At 37.5% G+C, this 22,043-nt stretch overlaps 1 protein-coding gene across 4 annotated transcripts in view; it reads left to right on the top strand.

The window, feature by feature from the left end:
* Positions 1 to 22,043, top strand: part of LOC129779073 (uncharacterized) — an 80,364-nt gene that overhangs the window by 17,529 nt on the left and 40,792 nt on the right. The window contains exon 1 of one of the 4 annotated variants that reach the window (XM_055786335.1): positions 17,687 to 18,060. The exons of 2 other annotated variants lie outside the window; for them this stretch is intronic. The gene's annotated coding sequence lies outside the window, so the exon portion shown is untranslated. One more of the 4 variants, XM_055786329.1, reaches the window with a different exon arrangement.

The following is a 22,043-nucleotide window of genomic DNA, read 5'->3' as shown; positions in this document are numbered from 1 at the left end:
TCATGTATGCAGCACCCCGAGTAATTTTGGCACAAATTCCGCAATCCTGCTTCACAATTGCCCAAATTTTGCGTTTGGGCGGAATTGAGGGCAACTGGGAGGATGGAGGTCTTTTTTAACGTAATCGATTGTCACAGGGGACCACTGAAGCACCCCTCGGCTGTAGCGGCGACTTACTAAATATGGCCAAAAAATCACTGGACGTTTCTGTAGGCACTCTCCCTTATACATTTGCGAGACAACTGTCTTGTTTGTGACAAAAACCTTGGTTTTCTGTCCATAGCTGCAAATCTCTTGCCAACTCAAGAACATCCTGGCAAATTTATCAGTGAAAATGAACTTAAATTTGCTGGGAATGGCTTATCTGCTAGAACTTCAGGCCTGGGGCTGTCCAAAATCCATTTTAACGTACATTACGCCATCCATCAGCATGCATACTTCGTTCTTCGTCAAAATCTTGTTGTACAACTTTCGAGGTACAAGTGGTCTTTTGGCCTCTACGTTTTTCTTCGGCGTTCTGTCTGTTTACTTGCAGGCACAGAAATAACGATAACCTTCTCGCATATGGAATCTCCGAATATGGACTTTGGTTAAAGTAGGGTTTGTGGCAAAATTGTGTCAATTATCTCAATACCTTCAAGCTCAGTTTCCGATCGTACGTTCTACTACGATCCGTCCTCTGTTCCATCAGAACAACACTTGCACGTTCACGAAAACATACGTACTGTCGATTCAGCCACCTCCAGCGATTTCGCGATTTGAGTAGCTGACAGAACGGATCAACCTGAAATACTCATCGTCGAAAGATATAGGATTTCAAAACAATTCCGTTGGTATAAATTGAACTGGGATTCCGGATTCTAATTGAATTAAACCTTGAGGGTAAATAGATAAAATGACCGCTTGCACCTTTATTCTTCAGCACAAGTGTTCAAGCCATATTTCAGAGATGTAATGCAAAAATTCAAATTTCAAATGGAAGTCCTGATTACGGACTATGGTTTCAGATATGAAACTATAATCAGCTTATTCAGAATACGCAATGCACAGGTAGAGTGTTTTTATGGGGTTTCCATTGCTCTAATTAAAATTCGGGAACCTATACTCAGACCACCATGTGACCTTTGTTGAACCTGTGAGATTGACATGAAACTCTCAGTACCTATTCCGAAAATATTTTTCACACATTGAAAATGTGTACGTTATATCGAGGTGAAATGTACGTTATATCGAGTGACGTTATATCGAGGGTACGTTATAACGAGGGTACGTTATATCGAAGTTTCCCTGTATTTTGAAAACATTCCGGTTTGCAAAAATGCAAGCGAGTACAAAAGTACTCGCAGCTTGCATCTCATTTGCAATATCCCTAGGCTTCATGGTTTTGAAATCTGTGTTAGGGAAACATTCCAATTTGCAAAAATGCAAACGAGTACAAAAGTACCCGCTGCTTGTATCTATTTTGCCATGTCGGTTTCCCCAGGCTTCATGGTTCAAAGTCTGTGTTAGGGAAACATTCCGATTTGCAATAGCGCAAACGAGTACAAAAATACCCGCTGCTTGTATCTATTTTGCCATGTCGATTTCTCCAGGATCCATGGTCTGTGTTAGGGAAACATCCATTCATTCCATAAAATCCATCCGTGCCATACGTCTGGTATGTGGTAGTTTTGATTTGAAAATCTTGGTAGTAGTCCCAGTACTAGAAAAAAAAAACGTTTCAGCTGATGGTACCTCAATCGTTGCGCAATCATAACTGGGTGGATTTGCGAGCGACACTCGCATTTATACCGATTGGTGTGATTTCAATAGCCTGTTTTGGAAACAATTTAAAGGCTATTGAAACAAGTTTTTGGATCTAAAAGTAACAAGCATAGAATGCGTAGACATTTTATGTTTCGATAGAAGTATTCATCATACCATTTCGTTCAGTTGTTTAGAAGCTATTAACGCTCAAAATCTCGTTCTCCGGCGTAACGCTTTCGTTTTCGAAACATTGAACTTACACCCCAGTATAGAAATGAAAGATATAGTCCTACGTCAAAAATCGTTAAAGGTTGAGGTAAAATTCAAGTGGCTTTTATATGTACAGTGGGGTAAAAATCGTGATTTTTGAAGATTTTGCTTGAATTTTTCCCAGGAATTGTTTATATCGATATTGCAGCGAAAGTAAGATAGATAGAAGTTGGGTGTAAAAGAACAAATTGTAGAGCGATTAGAAAGCTTCAGTTTAATTGATAGAATTGAATTTTTAGGATAAAATTAATAATAACACATTAAAAATTACTAACTTTAAAGTTTTTCACTTCTAAAATGTTATTTAAAACCACTAATTTAGATGTTTCACAACTATATCCTGTACTAAATTTTCTCATTTTCCAAATCAAAGCAACAGAATCGTCTTCTGTAGCGTACTTTTTAAAGTAGAGCCAGTTTCAGGCAACAGAGTCCGAGGCAAAGAAAGAATTCTATAACTCTGTCATTGTTGAAATTCGAACATATGCGTAGAAAGATTTCATTCATCAAATGTTATCTTCTATCACCTCCTGAATGGATTCGGATTTTGTCTATGAGAAAAGTATTTTATGACTTTGAGGGGATGAATCAAAAATTAAATTCTTCTTTTATATTCAAAAAACGATAAATATATTCATAAAAAACGATTTTAAAAATATTTCATGCCAACTTGGCAGCACCATTTTAGATAGCAGTGAAACGTTGTGGGCGTAAAGACATGGGTCATTTAAGCAACTTTGCATACTTGAAATATTCGAAAAAGAATTAGACTACTTTTTGGAAAAAGCCAAAAAATTTTTTCTTATTTTTTTACCAAAATTTATAACATTAAAACTATGGTACTTTTATATGATCACTGTTGAATCCTGTATATAATCGAGTAAAAAAAAGTTTTTCATTCGTTTTTTTGCATATATTTTTCGTTTATTGAAAATAAAAGAATTTAATTTTTGATTAATCCCCCTAAAGTCAGAAAAGACCTTTCTCACATGATTTTTTTTTCCAGAATCTCTCAGGAGATGATAGATGATCATATTCGATGAAAAAAATCCCTCTACGCGTATGTTCGAATTTCAACAACGACTGAGTTATAAAACTTTATGTTTTGTTTTGGATTCTGTTGCCTTAAACTGGCTCTACACTAAAAAATACTCCACGAAAGCCGATTCTGTTGCCTTCATTCGAACATCTGTATTAGTGGAATTAACCCTCTACAGCCCAAGACCGCCTTTAGACGGGTTTCGCGGATTCTCTTTTCAAATTATTCAGACATTATTTTCAATGTTCACTTTCACTAGAACGTCTTTATAATATTTTCATCTATCACACATACACATTGTTTTTATGCTGGCAGCTTTCTGCTAGGAGTATTTTATGTTTTTTAAAGTCGGAAATTCGAGATAAAAGTGGAGTAGGTTTTTTAGATAAATAAAAAACTCGGGCGGTAGAGGGTTAAATAGCAGTGATAATTGAAAAGTTAGTAATTTACAATGAATAATAATTCATTATATCCCGAAAATTCATATTAAACATGATTGTTCCTATCAATTAAATTAAAGCTCTCAAACCACTCTACAATTCCATCTTTCTTAATTTCGCTACAATATATCGATATTAACATAGACAATAAACAATTCATGGTGAAAATTCAAGCAAAATTTTAAAAAATCGCGATTTTTACTCTCTGTACTTACAATAGCCACTTAAATTTCACTATAACGCTGAAAGGTTACATTTTTTCTTAAAATAAGTCATATTTGAAAGATAAAAAAATACTTTTTTCAAACTGTATGTAATCGAGTCCAAAATTGTATATAATCGAAACACATATAATTGAGTCTGTATATAATCGAGTCCGACCTGTATTTAAAAAAAAAATATTCGAAGTGATAAACAAGCGAATTGAATAAAATAATTTCGTAGTCCTACTCCTACAATGTGGTCGTGTCCTAAACATAATCCTATATATTTTCCATTTTTTTTTACTTATGAGGCTTAATCGCACGGTGCCAGTAGTGAAGTGAGGTTTAAAAATGATAACCTGGAACTGATTACTTACAGTTTACTTTTCAAGGGAAAATCATATGAGGAGTGAGGAATTGGGAAAGTAAGATCGTTGCGATCAGGAGACAATAAAGAAACATATCAATCAAAAGAAAAAGAAAAGGACATTTTTGACGACATTGATGAAATTCGAAAGTGTCCTACCCAATCGTTAAAGTGAAGAACACGCATTTGAATAGCTATTAAATCGGTGTAAGTAAGTGTGAGTTATTTTCTTCACCAATCCCGAAACATAATTTATACACTGTGTATTCCCGAAAGCAAATATAGAACGGAAGGTCACAAGACACAGGTCACGGGAATTCGAAGCTCGGAAAGACAGAAAATTATCTTTAGACTCCTTTCAATGAACCTTGTATTTCTATTGAAAACAGCAAGAATTAAATACTCGGTGACCAAAATATGTTTTGTGCCGTTTCGTCTTATTTGCATATTGCTGCTGCTTCAGTTGTTTTGTGGCACTGCTTCCGAAGAAGAAACACTCCGTCGAGTGTCTACAGAACTTTCCTTTTTTCCGAGTTGAGCGTTTTTTTTTTTTGTTTTATACAGCAGTAACTGTTTCCGATAGCTTCTTCCTGATGAACGGCTCGAAACATGACTTTGTTTCGACTTCATTAGACATTATCCATGAAGTTTGGTTTGAGTTTTACCAGTGCGGTATGGTACATTGGTACATATAGATTCATTGACTTGAATTACTTATTTGTCATCTGATTGGAGTACGAATTTATGAAAGTTCATTGCAAAAGTTGCATCAAATGAAACGAGGATTAGGGCTTCTGAGTTTTGGAAAATTATATTCGAAGCAGAGTTACTCTACGATCATCATCCAACATTCCCGGAAAGTTATTCAGATGTCAGAATACAGGTATATTACCCGAAATGTAGAAGAATTCCTCATTGTTTCTTAAAGCAAAAGCTCGATTACAGGAATTGATAACTCCGGTAATTTTTTGATTGAGATGTTTTCCGGCTAATAATAGATGAGAAACCTAAAACGTGACAACGGATTTAAACTATCTGTTATCTGCTGATAATCTGCTAGGAATCTGTCCATCCGTAAAACATTGCTTCTATTTAACAAGCACAATACGAATGACTTTTTAAATACAACAATGTTGATGGTTTCCGAATTATAATGGGTGTTGATCCAATCACACAATAAAAATTATGTTTCATGAAAACAAATCCTACATCACTAGTTTGATGTTATTCACTACATGTTTCGCCATATTTCGTTGATCCCTAATAATTTATTTCTACTCCCAATAATGAAACTCGTAGCGTAACTTCTTTTTACATTCAATGGATACGAATGTTAATCATGCAAATGTAGAACTATTGAATTGGAATTGATTATTTTTAGATTTATTTGAAATGATACTCGAGCACACTCCGTCATTCAGCTGAACAATTTTCCAACGAAAACAAATTCTGACGCAATCGGACGCAATTTCATAATACGGCTCACCGAAATTCTCCCAGTTGTTAACTACTCTGAGTTCTTACGAGGAATGCCCCCCGATACCGGTTTGATCTAAGAGTTTTCTCGTTGCTTCCAGACCGCATGAATCAACTCGGTAAAATTATTTTCGAATAAAAACTCTAGTCTTAATGAATGATTTCGAAACAAGAATCGCTCTTGTTAACAGATACGACCCTAATTGAGCATTGGCGCATATAACATTCCCTGTGATGAACGCCAACATTATTATCTTCGCATAGTAAATCCGCTGCTCACCCACCCAATTTCAACACACATTTGGTGCCTGAAAACAGAATGCACGCAAAAAAAATAAATAAAAGTAACTCAAGACGTGAGTACTCACTTGTTCGAGACAGTATAATTAATTCATCATTGTAGGAGCGAACAAAAGACCGAGAACCCTCTTCGCACACACGATGCTTGTTCCTGCTGGTTCCCCCGACCGGATTGGACGGGCGGAGATTTGTTATCCTTTTATTCTTCGCAACTGCACAGTTGAGTTCGACAATCCGACATTTTGAAAACGTGATTTTGATTCTGTTCTACAGAGTGATTTATGATAAAATTGTTTTGTTTCGGTAGTGTGCTTTCAGAAAACAGGACAATATGAGCCTTGTGAGTTACTTTTCGCGGCTTCGAACTTTAAAGTCCGAATATCAATTTTCAATATCGAAAAATGCTCTGGTATGAAGCTAAGACAAGACGTGACAACTGGCTTCTTACTCTTAAGACGCGTCCACATTACGCCAATCGGCCTTGGCCGCCCGGTAAAGCCGGCTAAATGTGGACGTACCGCACGGGCTTGCCGACGTGCCGAAAACCGAACCAAACCCGAAACAGGTGGGTCCGGTTCGAGAGAGTCGAACCAAAACAAAACGAAGTAAATTAGCGTTGACGACATAGTGCTTTGTGTGTTCGTGACGGCTTCGTGCATCCGACGGGACTTCGGTTTCGTGCACTCGATGTGGCGTCCACATTACATAACGAACCGAATATGCCGCCTGGTACAGGCCGATCGACATCATTCGGCATAATGTGGACGCGCCTTTACTCTTCTACCCAGTGCGAGCAACAGCGATGCCGAACCACTCTAGATGTCAAGACTAAAGGCGCGTCCACACTATGCCGAATGATGCCGATCGGCCTGTACCAGGCGGCATATTCGGTTCGTTATGTAATGTGGACGCCCCATCGGGTGCACGAAGCCGAAGTCCCATCGGATGCACGAAGCCGTCACGAACACACGAAGCACAATGTCGTCAACGCTAATTCACTTCGTTTTGTTTTGGTTCGACTTTCTCGAACCGGACCCACTTGTTTCGGGTTGGGTTCGGTTTGATTCGAGTCGGTTTTCGGCACGTCGGCAAGCCCGGGCGGTACGTCCACATTTAGTCGGCTTTATCGGGCGGCCAAGGCCGATTGGCGTAATGTGGACGCGTCTTAACATATGTTTTACGAATCATATATTCTATGAATTGGATGGACATTTGGATGATGTAAAGCAACATTGTTGCGTATTTCACAACAAATTGTATTTTTTCTGTTATGCTTTATCATGAAAACTAGTATGAGAGTACATACCATGAGTACATTTTGTCGAAGTGTATTTTCAAATATTATTGGCAACCCTTTAAAATTAACCAATCAGCAGCTGGTCCGAAAATGGTCCGAAATCGATCCCCTATTGTCTGGTCTTGTCTTAGGTATGAAGGATTGTTTGCTTGGAATTTATGGAGAGACGCAGTGTTTCCAGTGTTCGTACTGACTATGGATCACTCCTCATAAGTTCTTGACAGGGTTTTGATCTGGTAAATGAGCTGACCAGGCCAGAATCTGAAGCCTCCATTCATTAAACCACGCCATGACTTTCCGGATTTTATGAATTGCTGGGAAATTACCCAATTATCACGGTGTTTTTGTTCCAAAATCAGAAGTAAATAATTCTGAAGTACTTCATTCCCGTCTGACTGTGCATTCGTGTCGATGAAAAGCTATCTGAATCAGGCTTTTTGGAATATATTTTCCTCAAGCCCTCAAAATGTCGCCTCCAATGTGCGGATTGAAAATTTACATGACACGTTCCGTAAGTCCTTCAAGTATGAAGAAATTCTATTCAAGTTGAATTTCTTTTTATCAATGAAGTTCCCCTGAATTAGCTTTAACATTAGTTTTTGGACCCGCAGCTTTGGAGATGGTATTTTTTTTAGATAGTTTACCATCAACACGAATAAACAGTCAGAAGTGCAACGAATTACTTCAGAATCATTTACTGCTGTTTCAAAAACGATGACGGGAAGGTCATGGAATGGTTTAATGAATAGGGGCTTCAGATTCTGGGCGGGCCAAATTAAAATCCTGTCAAAACATATGAGAAGCAGTATCCTCTTTATAGAACGAGGAACACCCTACAGCATGGCGCAGCTTGGTCGAAACCACCCCAAATGGGTTATTTGAACTGATTGAGAACTAAAGATGACCTATGAATTAGAAACTTATTGTAGTTCATGTGAAATTGACGTTAATTTCATGAAGGAGTGAGAGTTTTCCCAACTGGTTCTATAGTTATGAAACACCGGAATTTTAGTTTTTTTTTAATGTTTCACGCCTGGACACAACAATAAAGTTCAAATGGTCAGTCTTATAAATGAAGATAGTTATTGTATTCTATACTATACACTTCAATACAATCGTCTTCTTACGTATCTCTGGAAACTCTGAAAAATGAGTGGTTCTATAGTTGTGAAACGCAGTGTATCAAGCTTCAAATTACCAAATATATCATAAAATAAAAGAGATGAATTTTGGACACTAAAATTTGATACGGGGTGATTTGAACCGTCTGTGGGGTGATTTGGTCCAGTGTGTGTTCTAGAAAATAAAAACATACTTATGTTCATGTAAAGTATTTTGGAATAATTTTACAATCAGTAACAGTGTTCTAGGATCAATACCAGGTGTCTTGGCCAGATTCCAGACCAGAAAAATTGGATTGAGGCCATCTCGAACTCTGTATGGATCTTTTCACTGTTGTTCGAGCATTTTCAAACACTTTCGATGCTTGGTAAAAAAAATCCGTTTTCGATGGCCTAGGTTCCTCTTTCAAGCTCCTCCTTCTTACAACGTTGTCTGCCCATCTTCTTTTTGTAATTCTGCGGCATCTGGAATCAATTAGACCAGAGTAAAGCCTCAAACCTGTTGGACCAATTGACCCCACAGAAACTGTTATCAAACTTACAGTTTCGCTGCATCAACTTGTTCCTCTTCTGTAGGGTCTGTAGGCGAACAGAACTTATCTACACAATACACGGAAAGTTTGTTTAATCAGCGGCTTTTGAGTAACCCTTTAGTTCATCAATGCATTAAGTATTTCAAGTTGGTGGTCCCGGTTTCGATTTTCGTTGCATTCTTATGAGTGTTTATCTAAAGTTGCACACAATTAGTAATTTCACAATTTATTCTAATTTCTTTTTGACTTCTTCTTTTTCTCTTGTTCTTCTTCTTTTCTTTTTCTTCTTTTGTTCTTCTTGTTTTTATTTTTTATTCTTTTTATTTTTTTCTATTTATTTTTATTTTTCTTCTTTTTCATATGTCAAAATAACATTCGCGATTCAACGGTCATCCAGCTAGTATCCAGTTGGCGGCGGCGGTCATGGGTGGTCATCAGTCCATTTCCTATTACAGATTTCAATATCGAACACATTACGCTACTTTAAAATGAGATTCCTAATTTTTCAATCATTCAATAGTTTGTTTAAAAAACTTTATTTACTTTATTGTAATAGGTGTGTAGAAATATCTGTAATATGTCGAGGAAAGGTCGAGTTATAAGCGTTCCGAAAAACAAGCAGCAAATGCATAGTTCATTATGTTGCTTCTTATTCATATTCTTATGCAGTGCAGATGTAATGTAAGCAAACTATATGCGAATCACTCAAATAAAACCAAACCAAACTCTCTAATTAACGTTCAATTTTTCATTAACATGTACATGTATTGCTCGCTGTCTAGAGCGACACTGAAACACTGAACTCATTGAATATCCACGTAGTTTTCAAGCATCTTTTAGCTAAATTATTGGAGATGTGAAACAAACAAAAACATCATTCCCAAAAAATAATCCACAATTTATACTATGCAGCAGGGTTGCCATATATACAGAATATTCCGTATTTTGCAGATTTTTCGCCAAATTTCAGATACAGAATCTGTATATACAGAATTACAGATTTTCAGCAAAGATACAGAATTTACAGATTTTTTTTAATCCAATTTAAATATTATTTTAATACAATCGTATGTAGCGCCCTTATTTAATTTATAAGTCCCGCTTATGTCGAACCGGCCCCACTTTAGTTTTGTTTATTCGTCAAATTTCCAGGGGCAAGTTCAACATAGCGGTTTTGATTGCACAACAGCGGTTCGCGCAAAGTCAGCACCACGGAAACGTGTGCGAACGATTCTAGCGCGACCGGAAAAATTTTATGTTAGTAAATAAGAAATTGTGATTGTTCAACATAGCGGTTTGGTTATACAACAGGGGTTCGCGCAGAGTCAGCACCACGGAAACGTGTGCGTACGATTCTAGCGCGACCCGAAAAATTACGTTAGTAAATAAGAAATTGTAATTGTAAACATAAGATGAAATAAAAAGTACTGAGCCAGTCGGGCCAGGGGTAGTATGCTTAGTATGCTGGATTATATTATACCGCGTTTGTCTTTTTAATGACAGGTGACGAAACCAGTGCTACACGTATATTAACTTATTTATCACGTTGAGCCCCGAATTGCTCTTGTTGCGATTCCCCAGCTCCCAAAGATACAGGGTTTTCCAACTTTAAATTCCGAAAGTAAATTGAAATAAAACACACTTAGAATTCGAATTTCGATGAAACTTTTATTTCAAATTAAAGTTTGGTTTATGCCATTATGTGTGAAATACAACATCATTCAAATGTCCACCTAGGGCTTCCTCGTACACCTTGATCCGGAACAGGTAATTTTCGATGACTTTTCGGCACATATGGCGCGGTATCTCGGTCATAACTTCACGAATGTTGTCTTTCAAATGTTCAAGAGTTTGCGGAGAGTTGGCATAGACACGGTCTTTCGCATAACCCCACAAAAAAAAGTCTAGCGGGTTCAAATCGCATGATCTGGACGGCCAATTGGCATCACAAAAACGCGAAATTATGTGTCCCTCAAATTTCGTTCGCAATATGACCATGTTCGGTCGTGTTGTGTGGCACGTGGCGCCGTCCTGCTGAAACCACATGTCATCCGTATCCATATCTTCAATTTGTGGCAAAAAAATCGGTTAACATGCGGCCATAGCGCTCACCATTCACAGTTACCGTCTCGCCGTCCTCATTTTCAAAGAAATACGGCACGATGACTCCATCAGACCATAATGCGCACCAAACAGTGACTTTTGGCGGATGCATTGGCCTCTCAACAATCACGTGTGGATTTTCTGAGCCCCATATACGGAAATTTTGGGTGTTCACATAGCCACCGAGCTCGAAATGTGCCTCATCGCTGAAGAAAATTTGATGCGAAAATTCAGCATTTTGCTGCTGTTGTTCGTTCACCCAATCGACGTATGCCCGACGCATTCCATGGTCACCACGGTCTAATTTTTGTACCAGTTGGACTTTATATGGATGTAGGTGCAAGTCCAAATGCAAAATTCGCCACAATGATGTGTTTGACAAGCCCAATTGCTGAGCACGCCGTGGAATCGAAACATTCGGGTTATCCTCCACACTGGCAGCAACAGCAGCAATATTTTCGGCCGAACGCACATTACAATGATGCACAGGTTTCACAATATCCGCTACGGATCCAGTTTGTTCGAATTTACGCACTACATTAGCGATTGTGTGCATGACGACCAAAATCCGTCCGAAATGCTCGAAAAACATTTGCCGGTTTTTTATCATTTTTATAGTATAATTTAACAAAATTAACACGTTGTGCGATGCTAAAACGATCCATATTGTAAAATGGCAGACATTCAACTAACGATATGACGCTTTGGTTGACAGCTATGTCAAACGGTTGTCAGCGCAGGGCTATATACTTTCGGAAGCCCGAAATGGAAAACTGTATAAATAGAAAATAGTCAGCAATTCGACTAGAAAGTAGTCGCATTTTGTAAAACATCTGGAAACAAACTATATATATTTTTATTTTCTTATCATCATTATTCTTGTTGCTCCATTCCAAAGAAATAATAAAATGCAAAATGAATTTTTTGTTGGGAGAGATCTTGTGTGATTTTTTACTGTTTTAGACGACTTCTTACGATCATTCGATTTTAGCGAATTCGTGTATTATTTCCGGGTTAAAAGGGACGTCGAAAGAGGTGAATAGCTAGAATTGTCGCAATAATGAAATACAAATTGAATTTCGTTGCTATTTTAGTCATTCCTTCGTGGTTTTTTAAGAATAATAATTACTTCTTTATTGTGATAGATGCGTAGGAATATTTCTATCCAATTGATTCAAACATCTTCACGATCTATCAAGAAACGGTCGAGTTATGGGCGTTCAAAATCATTAATTATTTCTTACCAGCTTACCTGCTGAAGCTCTTAACATTTTTCACCTCATATCTTCCTCTTAGTGTTAGTCCTACGTCAAAAGACTACTCTGGGTGACTTTTATGACACCGAACTACTCAACTGGGTTCAACTGCCGCATGTGGTTTATGCCCCAGACTTGGTTCCTTCCGATTACCTTACGTTTTCATCAATGGCAAACTCACTCGCTGAGTAACAATGTAATTCTTACTAAAATGGCCGGATGACTGGTTTGGCTCACAACCAAAATAAAAATTATAGGTGGTTGTGTTCGAGACACGACCGCACTGTCGACGTAGAACTATGCTGTGGTTTAATTCAAAGCGCTTTGAATACAGAACGATACTGAACGTTTGCCTTACTTCTTTGCTTGAGACTTTAAACTTCTTCAGTTCATTCGTCTCTAACCTTCAAAAGGGCCCTTGGAAAACTTTACTTTATCCATAATATTACTCCTCCGCCCCCATTGCATTCGATCCCTCGCTGTCGAGCTCGCCCAGCAACGAAAGTTTGCCTCAGTGAGATTCACTATTCATACTCTAAGCAAATATTCCCCTTCGTTCTTCTTCTTTTCCTTTGTTCACGGAGACTTTATATCTTACGATTTCCCCTTCGTTGCTCGTCGATACGTTGTTCGTTATTGACAGCTCAGTTCGAAAAGCACACAAATGGACAGAACAAATGTATGAGGAAATGGGAATGCTTCCAATTTTCATAAATTTAAACCATATGCAGACTATGGGATTGTAATGTATAGCATATCACACAAATCTTAGGGAATTTACGATTCGTTATTAACGTTAACTTTATTTCATAAAAACGTGACCTGTTTTCTGATTTGGCACCCTTAATGAAAGAAGTAGTTCTACGTCAAAAAAAAATTATAGGAGGTTGTGTCCAAGATACGACCGCATGGTTGACGTAGAACTACGCTGTTATTTTATATAAGTCGCTTGTTTATACCTTCGGATATTATTATATAATGCTGTGAAATTTTCGAAACAACTGCTTAGTAGAATAATCTTTGAAATGGTTTTTCATTGTAGAATCAGTTGACGATAATTGATTGATGATTCATTCTTGCCCTCGCAAAACGATACACTAGCTGATCGTATGGCGCAATTTATTGCATGTCAATGAATTGAAAATTTACCTCGAACGCTATTCCGGTGGCCTTTTTTTTTTTTTGACATAGACTCGGCTACAGTCGATGATATACATGTTACACCAGCACCATTTTTCCACATCTCATAACTACATCAATATATCTTTGGTACCGAATGGAAACAACAACAATGACAACACTTGCAAGTATCAAATATCATGCTACATGTTATTTAGTATTGCCTCAAAGCAATCGCACCTCTAGGCATCGTTCGTACAACGTAAACCAAGCGCCAAACAAGCGTTCGCAATAGCATGCATACAGAACCATACCTTGGTGGCTTGAAGCTACTAGGAGTACAAATACTTCTCATCATTTTGCGCTATTCTCAATAGAAACGCTTTTGTTAATATTACTGGCGTCAAAAAAAGTTGCATTACTTTCTCATGCTCGAGAGAAGCGCAGCTATCACCCTTAGTGGGAGGCGAAACGTCCAATTTATGACGCGGGAAGAAAAACACACGATACGAATAACGAATAACGAACAGCACAAGCAAACGACGATATCCAAGTTGGATTACCACTGGTGGGGTCCAATCTTAGATCGAAGCGCAGCGAAAACAAAGTGAACTGGATTGCTCAACAGTCCGATGCAGAATGAAAGTTTGCCACTGTTTATACTCAAAGCAAATATTCCCCTTCATTTTTCTACTTTTCCTTTGTTCACGGCGACTTCAAATCCTACGATTTCCCCTTCGTTGGTCGTCGATAATTTGCACGTTAATGACAGCTCTGTTCGGGAAAGCACACAAATGGACAGAACAAATGTATGGAAAAATGGAAACGCCTAAAGTTTTCATGAATTTTAACCATTTACAAACCAGGGGATTCTAATGTATAGCATATTAAACAAATCTTAGCGAATTTCCGATTCGTTTAGTATGTAAATCGCTAAAATCCGTTCGCGGCAAAAATAGTTATTAACGTTAACATTATTTCATAAAAACGTGACCTGTTTTCTGATTTGGCACCCTTAATGAAAGACGTAGTTCTACGTCAAAATTGGAGAGGGCTAAAGTTCCGGCTTCATATGCATATGCCTGGTAAGTCTGGACCTTTTATATTATAGACGCCCGACTTATCTGCTTTCGCTGGATTAGATCAAACTATTTTCGATGGACTACGTAGGACTAACATGATTTTTAAATAGGTTCAACATTAGTTACGTTGGATTAAACAAAAGATCCGCCAAAGCTGGGATATAGCATGGATAAGCAGTAGTCCAACTCTTCTTCAAAAATCCAAAACACCACTCTTCCATGTTATGACAGAAATACTATGGAAAGGCTTGTCGTCTCCAAACAGGACACACAAATCTGATACGTTCCTATATATATTTATAGGGGGAAAACATCTATGCTCATGCAATGAGAATTTGGATTCAAAACCCTGAATTCAAAAGAATTGAAATGAAAGACGTAGACGGAGGCGGAGACGAATGAACCGAAAGGTTCCAAGTCTCCATTATCAAAGAAAAGAGAAAGCTGTGGGATCATTCACGATCCATAAATCACCGGACCATTGTTCAGGCGCAGCGATCCACTAGGCTTCCCAAAATTCCCAAAAATATATATATGAATAACCCTTCAAATTTCCAAAAAGTCTTCCATACATCGGAAGATGAACACTTTAACAGGGAAAAAGTTTTTCGAACAACAACTTTTTCATGTTTTCTTTAAAAAAATACAACCAATCCTAATTTTGTTTGAAATCAAGATATCGATATAATGTATTCGACAAAGTTTTAGATCTTATTAAAATATGAACTTTTGTCGAAGACGTCAACATTCTATCTGTTATAGTTTTTGGAATATAAGTATGAAGACTCCTGAAAAAAATAATGTTTTGCTCGTAACATTTTTGTGTGTAAATTCTCACGTTTGACATGTTCTTAACATGTTTCTAAATAGAGAAAAGTTAGCAGATCATGCAAATTGCGATAATGTATACATAAAAATGTAACAAATAGAACATTGATAGCATTTTGTCAAGTCGTGTGCGGTCCGCCATGTGTTAAATTTTGAGTGTTTTCCAACTTTTTTTTTCGAAAAATCTTAATTTAAAAACTATAAGATCTACAAAAAGTTTGTCAGAGAATGAAATGTGGGAAATTACTAAGGTTTTCATTAAAACTTATCAAAGATTTATTTGGAAAAAAAATTTTGAAAATTAAAATTCATTTTTCTCGAAAACATAAGCTTTTAAAATTCTGAAAAATAGATATAAATAGCCCTTAAAATTTCCAAATTTTAAATGCTCTACTAACTTTTCTGTATTTAGAAACATGTCAAGAAAGAATCGAAAGTTAATGTGTTCGACAAAAGTTTATATTTTAACAAGATCTAAAACTTTGTCGAATACATTATATCGCTATCTTGACTTTAAATAAAATTAGGATGAGATGGATTTTTTCAAAGAAAACATGAAAAAGTTGTTGTTCCAAAAACATTTTCCCTGTAAAAGTGCCCATCTTCCGATGTATGGACGACTTGATGGAAATTGTAAGGGCTATTCATATATATATTTTTGGGAATTTAAAAAAAAATACGTTTTTGAGAAAAATGAATTTTAATTTTTTAAATAACTTTTTTATCAGCAAAATTTTTTTTTTGTAAAATTTTTTTTTATTTTTGTAAAAATTTAAACAATTTCCTACATTTCATCCTTTGACAAGAATTTTGTAGGTATCATAGTTTTTAAGTTATAAAATTTTGTTAAAAATTGAGAAAAAAAATTTGGCCTTTTCCAAAAAGTAGTCTAATTATTTGTCGAATACACCCATACCTCGTTATACGGCCGCTCTTTATACGGCATTTCGCTATAACGGCCCTCTTCAATTAAGGCACGTTTTCGATTAACGGCCTACAATGATTCGCTATAACGGCAAAAAAACATTTTTTCGATGTCGATATATAGCCATGCCAGATCGATGTAGTTTTCGTGAAAAGTGGTAGTTGTGTTTCTTGTCGCAAAATATTAGATTCGTATTTTTTATTTTTCTTATAAGGGTGCCCATTTCCATTTTAGGGTGCCCATTTCCATTTTAGGGTGGTCTAAAAATCAACGTTTACCCCTTTTTTCAAAAATGACTTTTTCCAAAAATTCATAACTTTTGAATTACTGGACCGATTGAGATGATCGAAGCCTATGAGCTCTTTGAAAAAATCACACTTGCGAAAAAAAATAGGTTCCTAGTCGCATAGATCTAGTCTAATCTCATAGGAATATTGAACGAAGATTAAAAGCATGTTAACTTTGAAAAATCATAACTCAAAAATTAAAAACAGCACCATTCTGAATTTATGATATGTATGTAAAATATTTTAAAAAAATAGGAGCGTTGTTTCCAAAGACGTAAAAAAAATTAAAAAAAAAAACAATTAAGAATTACAAAAACAAAATCCATTTTTTTGCTAGTATAATATTTTTTTCAAAAAAGGCTGGCTCATTGGCTTCAGTTCGACATGTCGATCATTTGAATCGTTTCAGTAGTTCAGAAGTTATGAAGTTTTAAAAAAAGTCAGTTTTGAGAAAAAAGGGAAAAAAATGATTTCGGACCACTCTAATGAAAACAATGAAAAATTCAAGTATAGATAGATGTTATAGATATATAGATAAAAATTCAAGTATAGTAGATAGGGAATAAAACTGCCAATTTTATTTTAGGTACAAATGTATGTACTTGATATTCATGAGTTTTAATTCAATTGAAATAAAAAGATTAAATGCATTTTGAATTTCATAAATTTGGAACCGATCCGATTGAATTAGTATTAGAATAATTGATTCCTTATACGGCGTTTCGCTTTGCGGCCAAGTTTTGTGGAACGGATCTAGGCCGTAAAGTGAGGTTTGGGTGTACTTCGGGTATGCAAAGTTGCTTAAATGACCCATGTCTTTAAACCCACAACGTTTCACTGCTATCTGAGATGGTGCTGCCAACTCCTAAGACGAGTTGGCATGAAATTCGTCAATATTGAATTGATAGGTCATGAATATAATTTCAAGTTTGTTGACCCACGTAAAAACATATTTTTTCCTTCAAATCAGGTTTTGATCACGCAAACATTAGTCTTTTGTGTTAGATTCTCGGAAATAAAAGATCGTTTTCCAAATTTTTTGAATCTCTCCTAGCAATTGAGTGAGGGCTGTCCCGAACTTTCGTAGTTTCCATTCATTGCGGTGTAAATTTGTTTTCGTTCTGCTCACCCAGTCGTAAAGTGAGCTCTTCCACATTCTCGCACTTTTGGTCGGTCACAGTAATCTGGGGCACTCATTCTCGCGCGAGTGCTTTTCACGCAATCACCGCCATTCAAGTCGTGCGTGAATGGAATCGGTCCTCTCGCGGGACCTCCTCAGTCGGTCGCTCGTTGTCGTTCGCGTAGGTTTGCGGTCTTGGCGCTTGGTTCGGTTCTATTTAGTGTGTATACCGCCGCTTTGAATTTCCCTTGTGCCGCGGTGTGTATTCTCTAGTTAGTGTGTAGAAGAGAGCGCGTGGTACGGAAACAGTTGCTACTGACTGCAGACTATGTTTATTTGTCAATAACATGTACAATCGCAATCGCGTAGAACCATCAAAAGTGAATTAGTCAGTTGACTTCGCTTACTTGAACTTGTTTCGCGTTCGCGTTTGTTTTGAGAATTGTTGGCATTTCTGCTGCTGCTGCTCAATTTGACATTCAATGGCTCGTTCAACCAGTTCAAAGAACCACATTTAAGTGAGGGCTAGAAGAGCGGAAAAAGTTAACGTGAGTGTTGTCGATGGATTATCGTTTACTAAAAACGTCACATGCTGCGGAAAATCGTGTTTTGCAACATTTTGCGTAATATTCACACACACATATGGTGGTTGGCTGTCGCGATACGACACGGAAAATTCAGTGATTAGAGTACTCATCCTGCGCCCAAATCGGTGTGACGTAATACCCTCACGGTGATATCGATTACATCAGGATTATGTGAGATATGCTACCACAATCACATCACCGTACTTAGCGGGGCTCAATCCAATCAAGTGCCGCGCAGCCTACTCGGGTTGATATTTGGCTCGGTTCCATCCGCTTATCGAATTTGCTGCTGAGTGAAGCATATTTTTTTACCCTCTTTCTCTCCGACTGCAGAGATCGCAAGCAAATAATCGTTGTGGCATTTAACTGTGTATATAACGAGTGTTATTACAAGGGGACACACCGATACACCTATATAGATTTGTACGGCATCATCTCCCTGGCTCGTTTTACTAAGAAAACGTCGTTGTCGCCAGCATCCTTCTGTGCTTTGGCAGTACCAGCAGCAGTTATCAGTGTTTGCCTCTGTGTGGGCGGCGGAAGAAGGATACTTTTACTCGTCTCAGTGTGCACACAGTGCACCGGAGCGTGGTTAGTAAGCTAATGAGACAATTTTATTATTTATAATTGAAAGCATGAATCCGGCGGTGTGTAGGCATTAAACGAAAAGTGCCGAATCTGAAATGGATCTTATTATGGTTGTAAAAAAATCATGGTGTTGGGGAAGAAATGTTAAACGCGATAATCTACAGTTTGTTTTAGCAATTTGCATTTGTGGAAAGCGCTCTAGGCTTTTCAAGACAAGTGCTGCAGCAGATGGGCAACTCATGGATCGGGTTGGTAAGCTCTCAAAAACCACAGGACGACCTTCTGGGAAGAAGTGAAGTTAAAAAGGCAATTTACCGGCTAAAACCCCACAAAACAAAAAAGTGTGGGCCTCGCTGTGGAGTTCTTAAAGGTGGGTTCGGGAAATCCTATAGAATTTGTGCAACGGCTGATAATTACGAATTATGAAATCAACTGTTGGAGGAGGAAGGATAGAAGGATAGAAGGGATAATTTGTCCCACCTATGAAAAAAAACAAAAAGATGATGGTCTCACCTCATTCCCCTAAAAAGGTTTCAGCAGGACGAGTTATCTTATTGATAATAATTGAGTTACTGTGTTTCTTTATTACATCATACTAACCAGTGAGCACATTAAATTGAAAAAAAAACGGACTGGTTATCCCGCAGACATAGATTACTAATCGAAAGAACAATTCAAGCCTTTATCAAAAGTATTCATTCCATGGCATGTCGAGAAAATTTCCAACCCGGGAAGACCCTAGACCGATCGGGAATTGAACCCTATGTCAGTATTAGCCATGAATTTACAAGGGAAATCCCGCTTTATCAGATCCCCGGCCACGGCCTGCAATTGCGATCGTTTCCGAGTTCTAGTAGCTGAGGAAACCCAAGCCTAATTCTAGCCGATACTTCAGACCCATTACTTTACATATACCAAGGCATGTCAAGAAAATTTTCAACCCGAAAAAATCCTTGACCGATCAGGAATTGAACCCAATACCTATGTCAGCATTAGCCTTGAATTTACAAAGGAATTCTCGCTTCACTGGATACCCGACAACGGTCTGTTAATCGTTTTCGAGACCAGACTGCAGAGCAAACCTAAGCTTAATTCCAGCCGATACTTCAGGCCCTACATTCAACCTGGGGTATAAACGTGTCAACCCGAATCTGCAATGAGATCCGCCGCAACACAGAAAAGCCTTGATATAATTATCTGTTGAGAAGATGAATTTACAAGTATTCCGATTGAGCTATCCCAATGAGGCACATATCGAAGTGGAGCAGTAGGCGAAGTATATCTGTATTGGCAAGCAAAATATCGTGTCGTAATTATTTGCATTCAATATAGAATGTATATGGAAGAAACAAAACAATGTTCAGTGTACTCACGGTTGCATGATGATTTGAGCCAAAATTGTCATGAAATCACTCAACTGTTTGTTTTTTAACAGATGACAACTGTGGCTTATTCCGATTATTTATGTGATAAAAAGATCCAGAGAGCAGTCGTATGCTCAGTTCACGAAAGCAGTAACATTTTCGGGGAAATTTTGATTAATTGGCGATTATTCTCTCACAACTTACACACCAACACTGAGAGCCTTCGAAACATCAACTTTGTAACGTTAAAATAATGAAACTTCGTTTGTTTCTATGAACGTGGGGAAGTGAATGTGGCACATGGAAATATCACTTTTATCCGTCTTTTTCGACGTGATTTCACGAATATTCACTGCACGCTATCACATTAGCCTCATATTCAGCAGAAACTCTAAAAAAATGTACGTTTTTAATTGATAAATTACTTCCAGAAAATAGCATTTTCATGTGGATGCGGTGGGCAATCAAAGATAAACACAACGACTGACGTCACTATTTGAGAAATAGTTATGGCAGCGCATTCTATGTCGCTCGAAATTCTACCATCTTCATTACCTTTTTTCCAGGACATTGGAGCTATCTTAGCTTACCTCAGGTTTCCACATCAAACCCTTGGCTTTGTTTTATTCGAACAAAAATTCTTTTGCTTTTGTTCAATCTCACGTTTCTCTATGTTTGCCAATGCGCGCGGGCTCAAACTATTGCAGACTTCACAATTATTTTTTAAATTTAATTGAATAATCAAATGAAAAGATGAAAAGATGAAAAGATGACAAGCTTGATTTATGAACTACCATAAGACCGCGATGACCCCAATAAAATTTTTCCCCAGATCCTTCCTCGCCGTTTATCGTCAATAGTATGCAGATTTGGGGAAAGTTATCAGGTTTGATTCATACTCGGTTGTTCGACAGCGGACCATATTTCTATTATGTGACAGATCGATCCTTTTAAAGTTCCACATCTTCGTCGACTTTGAAGCAGCATACGATACTATCTACCAACGACAACTGTGGATCATCATAGACGAGCACGGCTTTTCTCGAAAGCAGACCATAGTGGGCGTTGCAGTGTGTGGATCTCATGTTATGTGTCGGAATTGTTCAAGAATCACAGGAAACTTAGGCATTGTGATCAGTGTTGCCACACGTAAAAATTTATCTGGAAAGGTACAGAATTTTTCATTATTTTTTGTACTGATTCTGTACGGTACAGAGTACAGATTTTCGTCAAAAAGTACAGATTGGCACAGATTTTTTCCGCTTGGGAAAATACTTACTATTGTGAGATCAAAACATTTGATTAAATATCGTGACGGCAACTCGAAAATTTTAATAAATGATAGTATGCAATTTAGATTCAGAAAAACTATGTATGAGCATCATAAATCATACGAATGACTTGCAAATGTAAATGTAGTACTTGTAGTAAATAAATGAGTATTGTATTCATGCCAATAAAAAAGATTTTGACGTAGGGCTACGTCTTTCATTTCTATACCGGGGTGTAAAATCAAAGATTCGAAAACGAAAGCGTTACGTCGGAGACCGAGATTTTGAGCGTTATTAGCTCCTAAACAACTGAACGAAATGGTATGATAAACACTTCATTCGAAAGTTAAAATGTCTACGCGTTCTATACTTGTTACTTTTTGATCCAAAAACTTGTTTCAATAGCCTTAAAATTGCATTCAAAACAGGCTATTGAAATCATCAATCGGTATATAAGCGAGCGCCGCTCGGAAATCCACTCAGTTCTAATTGAACAGCGATTGGAGCATGTTGTCGCTGTTGTGGTGAAGCTCTTCGTTTATCATGAGAGCGCGGATGAACGGTGTCACGAAGAGCCCGTTTGTGCACCTTAGGCCAGAAGGGAATCCATCAGGAGGAGAGTGATGCCACAAACGGTTCCCCGGGAAGATCTCGAAGCAGCCGCTACACACACATATACACGCGCGGAATTCTTTCCGTTTGGATGCCATTCAGCATCGAG

The sequence above is a fragment of the Toxorhynchites rutilus genome, chromosome 1 (genome assembly GCF_029784135.1).
Source record: "Toxorhynchites rutilus septentrionalis strain SRP chromosome 1, ASM2978413v1, whole genome shotgun sequence".
Classification (NCBI taxonomy): domain Eukaryota; kingdom Metazoa; phylum Arthropoda; class Insecta; order Diptera; family Culicidae; genus Toxorhynchites; species Toxorhynchites rutilus.
The sequence above is the reverse complement of the archived record's forward strand: the minus strand, read 5'-3'. Positions and strand labels throughout refer to the sequence as shown.